The sequence below is a fragment of the Cryptomeria japonica genome, chromosome 2 (genome assembly GCF_030272615.1).
Source record: "Cryptomeria japonica chromosome 2, Sugi_1.0, whole genome shotgun sequence".
NCBI lineage: Eukaryota > Viridiplantae > Streptophyta > Pinopsida > Cupressales > Cupressaceae > Cryptomeria > Cryptomeria japonica.
Genome location: NC_081406.1, coordinates 345,250,795 through 345,261,813, shown reverse-complemented (window position 1 = coordinate 345,261,813; position 11,019 = coordinate 345,250,795).

Genomic DNA, 11,019 nt, shown 5'->3' with positions numbered 1-11,019 from the left:
TGCTCTAGATGTCCATCTAAAATCCTTTCGGTCTCCTCTCATTGTCTCAGTCATATGGTTGCAAACTGAACTGAAATTTCTAATGAACTTCACGTAGAAACTAGCCAATCCATGCAATGATGTTACTTCTCCAATGCTTTCCAGTGTAGTCCATTCAAGAATTTCTCTTACTTTCTCAGGATCCATCTTCAATCCATCTGCTGCTATCACAAATCCCAGTATATTAGTTCTTCCTTCATGAAACTACACTTCTTAAGGTTTATCAACAATTTCTCTTCTCTCAACCTTTGCAAAACTTGTCTTAAATGCAACAAATGCTCCTCTTTTGTCTTACTGAAAATTAAAATGTCATCCAAATACACAATCACAAACTTACCCAAGAAATTCTTCAATACCTTGTTCATCAACCTCATGAAAGTACTCGATGAATTAGTCAGTCCAAAAGGCATCACCAACCACTCATTTAGTCCTTCATTTGTCTTGAATGCAGTCTTCCACTCATCTCCTTCTCTGATTATGATATGATGATATCCACTCTTTAAATATATCTTTGTAAAATATCTGGCTCCACTCAAATAGTCAATTATATCATCCATCCCTGGCAAAGGAAACCTGTACTTCACCATGATCTGGTTTATGGCTTTAGAATCAGTAAATATTCTCCACTCTACATCCTTCTTAGGTGCAAACACAACAGGGACCACACAAGAGCTCAAGCTTTCTCGGATCAAACCTTTCCTCAACAACTCCTATACTTGTCTATTTAGTTCTTCATTCTTCGTCGGTGTCATTTGGTGTGTAGCTCTATTAGGAAAACTAGCTTTGGGAATCAAATCCATACAATGACTAATGCTCTTCATAGGTGGCAATCCATCAGGTATGTTATCTAAAATTATGTCTTCATATTCCATTAGCAACTTCTCTATCTCCTCTGGTTATCCATGTTCCGGTTTCAAATAAAAATTCTCAGGGATTCAGGCATAGCACATATTTTCACTCCTTAAAACATCTAGAAAATTTCCTCTATCAAGCAAACAAATTCTCACATTTGTACAAATCTCACTCTTATGAGTCTCCTCCAAAGGCAACAAAGTTTGTTTCATCCCATTTACAACAATAGTATATATGTTCTTTCTCCCATCATGCAATGCTTGTCTATCATACTGCCATGGTCTTCCTAATAGGACATGACATACATCCATAGGCATAATATCACACAAAACTTCATCATGGTAGGATCCAATCTTCAATTTTACCAAACATTGTTCACTCACTAGTACCTTATGATCATCTCAGATCCATGATATCTAGTAGCGTTTAGGGTGTTTTAACCTCTACAACTTCAACTTGTCAACTTTGCAACACTTACCTTCAACCTTATACCTTGTCTTGAACAAATTCTTCCTCTACAATGGTTCCTAATCTATTTCATTATGATATAGGGTTATCCTTATCATAAAAACTTCTCCATCTTTAGGTTTATTTAGAGATTTAGTAGGCTCCTTCTCAGCAAAAGAAGTTCTTCCACTATTCTCTGTCCTCCTATTCGAATTACCTTGCTTACATTCAAAAGCTTGGTGTCCTTCTTCTCCACATTTAAAGCAAGTTGCTCCAAACTTCCTCTTTTCATCTCTCTTATAACCCTCATTCTAGTAGCCACTCTATCCACAATTCTAGGTAAAAGTTCCTAACATCTTTCCAGTGTGAATTATCATCTTTTCCTTCTTCCTTATCTTTGTTCTACTCTGCAAAAGATCTTCCACTTCCATTGATATACCTTGCAATTTGTTCAACCACATCCTTAGCATGTTCAGATCTGATGTTCAACTTGTAGAATTATTCGATATACTCCCTCACGCTAGACTCCTTCTACTTCAGGTTTTGGAACTTCTAGAATAAATTCACTTGATAATCTGTAGGTAAGAACTTCACTTTCAACTTACTCACTATCCTATCCCAAGATTTAATTTTCTCCTTGCCTCTTCTTTGTCTATCCATCTGCAAATGTTCCCACCACAATGATGCATGTCCTTTCAACATTTTACAAACATACTTCACCTCTTGTCTTCACTCATGTCTTCAAAATTGAAATATTTCTCCATCTTCATGATCTAATCTATCAATTCAACTGAATCCAACTTACTACTATATTCTGATGGATTAAAATACAGTTTGTCATTTATACAAGTTATGACTCTTAGCAACCGTTCATAGAAACCGTTCATCTCCTTGATTGAGTTTTGGTTGACCTCCATCTTCTAGTTCAACATCTTGTTCTTGTTCATCATCACTCACATCATCAATATGTAGAACTCTTCTTTGGGCCATTTCAACAGCTTCCAATCGTGTTGCAATTTGTCTCAACATATCCATGACCGCCAGATCTGCATCTCTTTGTGCTCCACCTCTAACATTTCCTCTTCACACCATTTAGACAAGTCCTTTGCAGCTGCAGGTTAGATCTGCAATCCGCCACCCTACAAGTTTCAACAAGACACAACCTTCTTGGTCAAAGAACCTTTGCTCTGATACCAATTGATGCAGCCACAATAGGAGGATCCTCAAAGAGAACAGTCTAAACCATCCAATAAGATTGACACAATGGAAACAACAATGTCAAATAGAGAGAATCATAGATCGGGCCTTGATTATATTATGAATTCACATACAACTAGCTGACAACATTGGGTTTTAAACAGGCCAATAGGCCTGATTAGAGAACATACAATCCAGAACCCAAGAGATGTTCAAATTTGATCTACCTCTATCTAATCATCATCTACTATCTCTAACTACAAATCTAAGATCTAATACATCAATATATAGCATTTAGAAGACATTTGGGTTGGCCAAAGAAGGATTTCAATCGCCAAGGTGGGAAAGTGTAACATGCAAATGGGTCAACCCTAAGTATAAAGAAAATCCTTCAAAAAAGAGCTGAAATGAGATGTGGACTAAAAGAAAAGTTGGCCAAGTGTATGGGAACATTGCATGAAGTTCCAATAGGCTCTGCAAGTCAAGGAAATGCTCCACAAGATAAGGAAACACCATCTAGCCATTAAAGTTCAAACTGGTCCGGGAACTGAGAACTGCCAGACAATCCGGAAGTGAAATTTAGTCAAAAAAAGATCCAAATTAGTTGAGATCCAAGATCAAGGTACAAGAACATGTCTACAAGCTAACTCCATCTCTACACAGAAAATGAGCAACTTGGAAGGGTCCAAAGAAAAACACATAAATTGATTTGAACAAGAAATAAAATAGAAAGCAATTTTTTTTTGGTTGATGCAATATTGCTAATGAGCCAAGGATCCTCCTGCATCAACTATAGGAGGGAAAGAATGGGTTCTGGTGGTTAGGGAATTTGTGGGATCACATTCTTGTGGGTGTAGGATAGTTAGTTTAGTTCAAATAGCGTGAATGGAATCCCATAAGGGAGGGAAAGGGGAAAGGAAAATGACCATATAGTTGGGTATATGACTGCAGGATTGCCACCAGAAATTGTGGGAACACAATGAAAGAAATTAAATAGAAAGAATTCCACCAAAAGTGGTGGGTTTGATAGTTAGAAGGGAAGGGAAGAACTTAGAAGAAAATTTAGTTTGGCAAAATGGCTAACATGTCCTATGGGTTTGATTCAATGGAGCATGGACATGTTGGTTAGCCAAGAGAGGAGATTTATGGTTTTGCAGGTCACAGAGCATCTTGGTGCAGTCAAGTAGGTGTAGATTGATGCTATCAGTCTAGGACACCTCACAAGGATGTCCTACATTAGGGAACACATGGACATTCTTACCGCATTGGTGGAGAGATGGAGGAGCAATACAACTACCTTCCACCTACTGACTAGAGAGATCACAATGATAAAAGAGAATCTTGAGGCTTTCCATTCATGGTGTATGTGTGATTGTAGAAAGGGCACCTCAACAAGATGTTGTTTAGAGATTGGTAGGAGCTGATGTAGCACTCCAATATGGATAGATATTTCTCTACTAGGAATTGGCATAGGTGCCTCTAGATAGGCACATCCACTTCTATGTTTGTGCATTGGTTAGTGGTTACATCTTGGTAGATAGAGGAGGCAAGTTTGTTGTACTACAAATGATGCAAGTGGTCATTGAGGCAGTGGATGCAGGTCATCCCATGGATTGGGAGATATTAGAATTGGTCGAGTTGTACAAAGAGATGCACAATATTTATTATCATGCAGTACTCCCATCTGCCTATGATATAAATTGGAGTAATCATATAGGGGATATGCTGTCCATCCTCTACCCATCCCATCATACCCATATAGGGTCTCCATGTAAGGTTGTTGGTATCTACTTGGTCTAAGATCGCTCTCTAGTGATCCATGTCATTGAACTCCTTATAATGGAGCCCATCTCACTAACAATATACTACTAGCTCCTCAACCCTCCTATCTACCCTACTTATCGACTACATGTCTGCAATGTGTTCTCAGGCACAAACTTGTAGCAATGTGATATATCAAAAAATTTCATTAAGTGATGCATGCCAAACAAGGTGAGATGCTAGTTTGCATTTGTATAGGATGTGCCTAATCCCAAACATAAATTCCAATGGATTGCTAGAGAGAGTGGCAGAGTTTGGACCCTCATTAGCAAGGGAGGGGATGATAGTAGAGTGGAATCGGTTGGCCCCCATGACATGGGATCTCAGGGCCGGATAGGTTGATCCTAGGGTTATATATTCTTACACATCATGGTGGGCATTGAGGATACCATGGCTAGTTAGTAGAGCAGGCCTATCACCATTGGTGGTGAGGAGGAGGGAGGCATGGGTTAGAGGTAGGAGAGTGGATGCATACCATCCTAGTAAGAGGGCACAAAGAGTAGTAGGAGAAATAGAAATTTGGAGGGCTAGGGGGAATCGATAACACTAGTTAGGAGGGTATCACAGAGGAGATTCAGGGACGTAGGGAGAGCTGCAAGAGGAGATGAGAGAGGAGGATATAGAGGCTATGGAGATTTATAAGGGTTCACAGGAACCAACACAGACAATATGGATAGGGGAATAGGTTGCCAAGATAAAGGGGAGATAATAGAGACAAAGAAAGTGAGAGGAGAGGGTAGAGGGATCGACAACACCTGTAGATCTCACTACACAAATTTCATCCCTATAGTAGGCACTGGCCAGGGCAAGTAGCAACCAAGAGATTCTATGGCCTAGATCAAATATCTTAGACAAGAGTGATATTAGCTCACACAATAGAGGGGATAGCTACAGGGGTAGCAATATAGCCTCCGATAAGAGAGGGATGTAGTGATTGTAGCTAGGGATGTCATGGAGCATGCATGATAGAGGATAGAGGAGAAAACCTCCTACTACCAATGGGAGAGGGATGTGGCCAGGAGGATGGGAGGTGAAGGAGGAGAGGTGGCCCTAGCCACAGTGATAGAGAGGCAACTTGATGACATCAGAGAGCCATCACACTTTGTAGGGTGGTGCTAATACAAATATGAGACAACATTCCCTATATGGTAGAGAGATCTATATGTGGCACATCCTTGGGTCAAGAAAATGAGCTCCACCCACAATAGGAGACCTAACAGAGGGATAAGGGGATCCACCAAGAGAACCCAATCTCGGTAGAATGGGTGGTCCATAGGGTCAACCATGGGATCCACATAGGGATCACATGTACAAGGAACAACTAGTGGACATGGATGCATAGGATAGGGGTAGGCTAGAGTCTAATTGAGCGACCCCTGAAGCATCATTCTATGTACCATATGATGAGATACTGACTCTTGTTGATGTACCATACACATGTTATATAATTTATTGATGGTATTGGTATTGGTTCCTCAAGCATATTATGCAGTGATGCATCATTAGTGATTTACTCATTTCTTTGATAAATTATGATTTGTTAATGTACCATATGATGTACTTTAGGCATTTGATGGACTGTACATATTTTTTGGATACATTTACTCATATATATGATGGATATTTTGGTAGCACACTATGTATGTGTACATTTTATGTTTATGATGCATATATGGATTATGATGTATGTATGGATGCAAATGATGTGATGGACTGACATGTTTGTGATGCAGGATGAGCTGACTATGTGTGTGTATGAGATGAATATATGTATTATGATGTGATTATATTTATATGAGATGCACTAACCCAGTTGAGATGCAAGATGTGATGTTTATATGATGATATGCTTTGACCTATATGATATGTAGTGACTCATTGATGAAATAGGATGTGATTCCTTTATGTATGCTTCTGATAATTTATGACTATATGGACATATACACAATAAATATGAGTGGAGTCCTATGAGTGATGACTATATGTATAATGATTATGATCTACTGATGTGTGTGATGCATGATGGGATATGGATGCCTACATTTGTGATGCTTATATTAAATGATATGTGAATGTGAGTATCATGTACTAACCTACTTTTGATGCAGGACAAGATGGAGGAATATGCAAGGTAGATGCACTACATGTAGGACTATCATGAATGTAGATGCTCCAGGGATCATTCATCAAGGACACTACCCACGAGAACATGTGTACATTCCAACTTACAATTGATTTAAAAAAAAGAATCAAATGAATGCAATGTAATGAATGATACGCATCAAATGATCATGGAGAGCGAGCATCCTTTAAAATGGGTTGCCTTGTAGATAGACACACAAAAGGTTAGTCTAGTATCACAAAGAGTCACATAGGACTCTGATGGAATTGATAGTAGAAAAACCACAAGCAGAAGATATGCCCTAGTGTAACATGGGATAGTCAAGACCTAATGGGGAACAACATGGGACACACCAAGAAAACACACACAACCAAAAGAAAGAAAGAACGTGCCCCTAATTTCATCACTCATAGCACACAATTATATAGAATGACCACAGTGACCTTGAGAAGTGAAAACAAATGAGCTCAAATAAAGATAAACAAAAATAAAAAAGATACAATACCACCATGAGTGCCTCAAACATCTTTTGCCAAAAGGAAACCAATGGACTAGATTTGATGTTGTCTGACTTGAAGAAAGATACATCCTATGGGGACTGATGATTGGATAAAATATGGATAACACATTACAACAAGATATACCTAAGATGGTCAAGATGACAAATATGCTGTAAGATGATTGTTGAAAGACTACCTGAAGAGACATGATCTTGATGACACATGACCGACTGACGTGAATGGATGATGATCACCAACACATATGTATAAGGAAGACAAATGTGCAAGGAATGTGGAAACCACTAAGCATACGAAGGACACCAAAAACCGGATCGATATATATATATATATATATATATATATGGGACTAACACTAACACTAATTATGTAAAGGTGACAACCACACAGATACCCTCATTGACTATTCAATCATGGTAAGCACAATATAGGTGACAGATAAAAGCGATGAAATGGAAGACAAGGAGGAAAATTTGGATTGGGAGCGAGTGAAGCTGAATAGTTGTATGATACTAGGCACGAAAGAAGAACAAGGACCTAAGGGACAACAAAACCACCCTTTACACATGGCATCTATTTCTAGGTTTTCACCACATGTGCTTATCCAAGGTGCCACATGAAGCGGTTTTCACCATTGGATGAATTATTTCTCTTTACTATTTTTCATATTTTCTTTTTTTATTTTTTATTTTTTTTTTACTTTTATAGGTACAAAATATTGAGGGGATCATAAAGTTGTTCCCCTTCTAGAGTAGATAACTAATAGACCCCTAAACCATACTTAGATGTGACCACATATGGACCAATCCAATTAGGCTCAAACTTTCCTTTTGTTTCTTGATCCTGTTTATTTTTGGGATTTTCTCGTAGGACCAAGTTACCCACCTCAAACTCAAGAGGGTGAAATTTATTCTAATATTATTTCTTGATACTAGATTGATAGATATGATGCTGATTATAAGCCCGCTAACACTGTTCATCAAGAAGATCTAGTTGAGCAAGCCTTGCCACATGATAGTCTTCATCAGAGATGGAATCTTATAGGGATATCCATAGAGATGGTAATTCAACCTCAATTGGTAAGACTGCTTCAACACCATAAACAATGGAGTATGAAGTGGCATCGGTAGGGGAACAAATACTAGTGTGGTAAGACCAAAGAGCAAGATTAAGATGAAAATACTAATCACAACTAGTTTCATTGAAAACCTTTTTGAGGATACATGATAGGGTTTTGTTGGTTTCCTCAGCTTGGCCATTACCTCGTGGGTAATATAGGGTGGACCAATGGTGTTGGATATGGAATGTGGAGAAAATGTCATGCATATGCTAGTTATTGAAAGGGGTGCCGTTATCGATGATGATGGTGGATGGGAATCCATAATGACAGATTGTATGATAGAGGATGAACTTGGAAACCTGGACACTAGTGGTGAGGGTAATAGGGATGGCTTTAACCCACTTGGTGAAGTACTCAGTAGTAACAATGATAAATTTGTAGCCATCGGATGAGGGAGGATGGATCTTACCAATGAGGTCAATGCCTCATGTAGAAAAAAGCCAAGGCACAATAATAGGCTTCAAATCTTGTGTTGGAACATGAATTATATCTTCATGTCATTGACAGGGAACACACCTATTAGAATAAATAAAGAAGGAAGATCGAGAGGGGGGGTTGTGAATTAGTCTTCACCAAATACAAAAAATTAAACTCCAAAACAAAAACTAGTAAACTGTAGTAATAAATAGATAAACAAATATACAACACAACACACAACACCAAGATTTTTGACATGGAAAACCTGGTTAAGGGAAAAACCAAGGTGAGAACCTACCCAAAGTAAGATGATACTCTGATATAGTATGTGAAAATATTACAATGGGGAATGCACATGCATTCAGGCACACTTCCTAGAGCTCACTACTCAAAAGATATTTTCCCAGAAGGATACAACCCTCAGGGAAGTCTCACTAACTTACAATATGATTCAGACTACAATCCGGAAGAGGTGAACTACAATGATAGCATCTACAAATACCTGATGATAGTTTTGGTTAAGCATAATTGTCTTCTCTACAACACTAATATAACCTCAACACTTCACTGAATGATAAATCTCTTGTTTGCACATTCACCTCTCTTTGATAATACAGACACTATATTGATACCTAAATTACATGAATATCTCATCTATATATACAAATCATCAACCTTGATAACAAGGTGGGCTAAACCCTTAACCCTCAACTCACAATTACAAAAATTATATTACATGATACAAAGATTAACCACTAGACCAATATAATTATTTACATTACATAGCATGGACCTAATTCAAATTCCCAAACAATTGCATTCACTAGAAATCATACCAAGATCAACTGCTACACGCTACACCACCAAAAATACTACATAACATGAAAATCATCATTGGTTCATAGAAATCACCAAAAATTTGCACAAAGATCAATGCGGATTGCCAAAACAAATAGGAAACGACTAGGAAACACCAACAAGCATGTTAGAATCATCCAGAATAGTTACACCAATACCTCTTTTCAAATCTTCATCGGTCAACGTCTAGAAGCTCAAGAACACAATCAATCAACAACTGTCACAAAGAAAGATAACTTGCGGAGCACCAAATCATGAACCATCTAAAATGAAGATACACAAGACCATCCAATTCAATATCTTTAAGTCTTATCACAAGATTTGATCACACTAGAATATACTGGAGGAAATACCGGTCTCTTCAAAACAATGATCAGCAAAACCAAACTGCAAAACCAGATTAGAAAATCTCCCCAAACTCACTTGAATAAATCACAGAAATATGATGACATCAATAACAACAACATATCCTAGTAGCAATAATGAACAACTATATCCAACAACTCCAACAATCTCCCCCTTTAGCATTGATGGCAACATATGAATGTGAAAAATAGTCAATGCAAAGAAAGGAGACATTACCAACAAAGTCCCACTAAGATCAAGATAGATAATGTAGTTTTTCGCATGATCTATCTCCCCCTTTGACAACAATGCCAAAGATCTTCAAAAAAAAAAAATCAAACTCTCTCCCAAAATAGAAATATGAATCTCTCTCCCCTTGGGACACACAACCAATAGACTACTCCAGTACAGGAGCAACATCAACACACCAATCTAGATAAAATAATAAGGCTCTGAAATTCACTGGATCGATGCAACTCAATGCATCTATTTCTCATCAGGAGGGGTAGATACCCCTAACTTTTCTTTCAAATAGACAAATATATTTGCGGGCAAAGGCTTAGTGAAAATATTAGCAATTTGTTCCTTTGTAGATACATAGTCCAACTTCACCTTCACTTCATTGACTTTCTCTCTCAAGTAATTGTATTCAATTGATATATGCTTAATCTTTGAATATTGCACTAGATTATTTGGCATGTTTATAGCACTGGAATTATCACAGTAAATGACAATAGGCCCATCATGAATAACTCTGATATCTTTCAACATTTGCTTCATCCAAATTATCTGAGTGCAATTATTAGCAGCATAAATGTACTCAGCTTCAGTAGTAGATAAAGATACTGAATCTTGTTTCTTAGTTGCCCATGAAACCAACTTCTTTCCCAAAAATAATGTTACACCTATAGTTCTTTTTCGGTCATCAACATCACCATCCCAATTTGCATCAATGTAGGCACACAACATGAAATCATCATTCTTTGGATACCATAAACCATAATCCATGGTTCCTTTTAGATATTTGAATATCCTCTTAATAGAAATGACATGACTCTCCTTTAGATCAACATGATATCTAGCAGCCATACACACAACATGCATAATGTCAGGCCTAGTCTGAGTAAGATATAACAGTCCACCAACCATTGATTTGTACAAACTCTAATTAGCTTTAGGAGATTCATCATTTTTAGATAATTTACAACCAGTCACCATAGGAGTTCCAACTAGTTTGGAATCATCTAATCCAAACTTCTTCAATTGTTACTTCACATACTTAG